Source organism: Pseudophryne corroboree, chromosome 3 (genome assembly GCF_028390025.1).
Source record: "Pseudophryne corroboree isolate aPseCor3 chromosome 3, aPseCor3.hap2, whole genome shotgun sequence".
In the NCBI taxonomy this organism is placed as follows: domain Eukaryota; kingdom Metazoa; phylum Chordata; class Amphibia; order Anura; family Myobatrachidae; genus Pseudophryne; species Pseudophryne corroboree.
Window position 1 is genome coordinate 755,460,418 of NC_086446.1, and position 3,673 is coordinate 755,464,090.

Here is a 3,673-nt window from a genome sequence, read left to right on the forward strand (position 1 = left end):
CTGCCCAAGTGGGCACCTTAACACTATCATTTTCTATTATGAATAAGTAGCTGTAGTTTTGCAAGGGTTAACGAGTCTCGGGCAACAATTTTGAAACCAGATCTCAATAGAGTCGGGTCACTTGCATATGACCCACATGGATTTTGCCTTGCCCGACACTGGTTTGGGCATGAAATACGCTGGCAAGGTGGGTATATACACAGTATTATGAATTACTATTTTGAATAAGTAGCTGTAGTTTTGCAAGGGTTAACGAGTCTCGGGCAACAATTTTGACACCTGAAATCAACTGAGTCGGGTCACTTGCAAATGACCCGCATGGATTTAGCCTTGCCCAACACTGGTTTGGGCATGAAATACGCTGCCCAAGTGGGCACCTTAACACTATCATTATCCATTATGAATAATTAGCTGTAATTTTGCAAGGGTTAACGAGTCTCGGGCAACAATTTTGAAACCAGATCTCAATAGAGCCCGCTGGTACCTGTAGTTCTACTACAAAAAAATACCCAAATAAAAACAAAACACACACACACCGTGATAGTACAACTTTATTACATACATGCACACCTACATACACACATACTTACCTATGTTGACACAAAGCAGTCGGTCCTCTTCTACAGTAAAATCCCGGGGTACCTGTAAATAATAATTATACTCACCAAAAATCCTGTGTAGTTCGGTCCTCTTCTTTAAATGTATAATCCAGGGACTTGGCAAAATAAAGAAACGGATTACCCGAACCACGCACTGAAAGGGGATCCATGTTTACACATGGATCCCCTTTCCCCGACTGGCGGGACCCCCCGTGACTGCTGTAAAAGAGGGTTCCTTCAGCCAATCGGGGAGAGCCACGTCATGGCACTCACCTGATTGGCTGTCCGCTCCTGAGCTGTCAGTCAGGCTGCGCACTGTAGATACAATGTAGCGCATATGCGCTCCATTGTATCCAATGGTGGGAACGTTGCGGTCTGCGGTAGACTGCGAGGTTAAGTGGGGTCACTCTTGTGGTTGTCCCGACTCTATTGATTTCTGCTGTCAAAATTGTTGCCCGAGACTTGTTAACCCTTGCAAAACTACAGCTAATTATTCATAATGGAAAATGATAGTGTTAAGGTGCCCACTTGGGCAGCGTATTTCATGCCCAAACCAGTGTTGGGCAAGGCTAAATCCATGTGGGTCATATGCAAGTGACCCGACTCAGTTGATTTCAGGTGTCAAAATTGTTGCCCGAGACTCGTTAACCCTTGCAAAACTACAGCTACTTATTCAAAATAGTAATTCATAATACTGTGTATATGCCCACCTTGCCAGCGTATTTCATGCCCAAACCAGTGTCGGGCAAGGCAAAATCCATGTGGGTCATATGCAAGTGACCCGACTCTATTGAGATCTGGTTTCAAAATTGTTGCCCGAGACTCGTTAACCCTTGCAAAACTACAGCTAATTATTCATAATGGAAAATTATAGTGTTAAGGTGCCCACTTGGGCAGCGTATTTCATGCCCAAACCAGTGTTGGGCAAGGCTAAATCCATGTGGGTCATATGCAAGTGACCCGACTCAGTTGATTTCAGGTGTCAAAATTGTTGCCCGAGACTCGTTGACCCTTGCAAAACTACAGCTAATTATTCATAATGGAAAATGATAGTGTTAAGGTGCCCACTTGGGCAGCGTATTTCATGCCCAAACCAGTGTTGGGCAAGGCTAAATCCATGTGGGTCATATGCAAGTGACCCGACTCAGTTGATTTCAGGTGTCAAAATTGTTGCCCGAGACTCGTTAACCCTTGCAAAACTACAGCTACTTATTCAAAATAGTAATTCATAATACTGTGTATATGCCCACCTTGCCAGCGTATTTCATGCCCAAACCAGTGTCGGGCAAGGCAAAATCCATGTGGGTCATATGTAAGTGACCCGAATCTATTGAGATCTGGTTTCAAAATTGTTGCCCGAGACTCGTTAACCCTTGCAAAACTACAGCTACTTATTCATAATAGAAAATGATAGTGTTAAGGTGCCCACTTGGGCAGCATATTTCATGCTCAAACCAGTGTTGGGCAAGGCTACATCCATGTGGGTCATATGCAAGTGACCCGACTCGGTTGATTTCAGGTGTCAAAATTGTTGCCTGAGACTCGTTAACCCTTGCAAAACTACAGCTAATTATTCATAATGGAAAATGATAGTGTTAAGGTGCCCACTTGGGCAGCGTATTTCATGCCCAAACCAGTGTCGGGCAAGGCTAAATCCATGTGGGTCATATGCAAGTGACCCGACTCAGTTGATTTCAGGTGTCAAAATTGTTGCCCGAGACTCGTTAACCCTTGCAAAACCACAGCTACTTATTCAAAATAGTAATTCATAATACTGTGTATATGCCCACCTTGCCAGCGTATTTCATGCCCAAACCAGTGTCGGGGGAAGGCAAAATCCATGTGGGTCATATGCAAGTGACCCGACTCTATTGAGATCTGGTTTCAAAATTGTTGCCCGAGACTCGTTAACCCTTGCAAAACTACAGCTACTTATTCATAATAGAAAATGATAGTGTTAAGGTGCCCACTTGGGCAGCATATTTCATGCCCAAACCAGTGTTGGGCAAGGCTACATCCATGTGGGTCATATGCAAGTGACCCGACTCGGTTGATTTCAGGTGTCAAAATTGTTGCCCGAGACTCGTTAACCCTTGCAAGACTACAGCTAATTATTCATAATGGAAAATGATAGTGTTAAGGTGCCCACTTGGGCAGCATATTTCATGCCCAAACCAGTGTTGGGCAAGGCTACATCCATGTGGGTCATATGCAAGTGACCCGACTCGGTTGATTTCAGGTGTCAAAATTGTTGCCCGAGACTCGTTAACCCTTGCAAAACTACAGCTAATTATTCATAATGGAAAATTATAGTGTTAAGGTGCCCACTTGGGCAGCGTATTTCATGCCCAAACCAGTGTTGGGCAAGGCTAAATCCATGTGGGTCATATGCAAGTGACCCGACTCAGTTGATTTCAGTTGTCAAAATTGTTGCCCGAGACTCGTTAACCCTTGCAAAACCACAGCTACTTATTCAAAATAGTAATTCATAATACTGTGTATATGCCCACCTTGCCAGCGTATTTCGTGCCCAAACCAGTGTCGGGGGAAGGCAAAATGCATGTGGGTCATATGCAAGTGACCCGACTCTATTGAGATCTGGTTTCAAAATTGTTGCCCGAGACTCGTTAACCCTTGCAAAACTACAGCTACTTATTCATAATAGAAAATGATAGTGTTAAGGTGCCCACTTGGGCAGCATATTTCATGTCCAAACCAGTGTTGGGCAAGGCTACATCCATGTGGGTCATATGCAAGTGACCCGACTCGGTTGATTTCAGGTGTCAAAATTGTTGCCCGAGACTCGTTAACCCTTGCAAGACTACAGCTAATTATTCATAATGGAAAATGATAGTGTTAAGGTGCCCACTTGGGCAGCGTATTTCATGCCCAAACCAGTGTTGGGCAAGGCTAAATCCATGTGGGTCATATGCAAGTGACCCGACTCAGTTGATTTCAGGTGTCAAAATTGTTGCCCGAGACTCGTTAACCCTTGCAAAACCACAGCTACTTATTCAAAATAGTAATTCATAATACTGTGTATATGCCCACCTTGCCAGCGTATTTCATGCCCA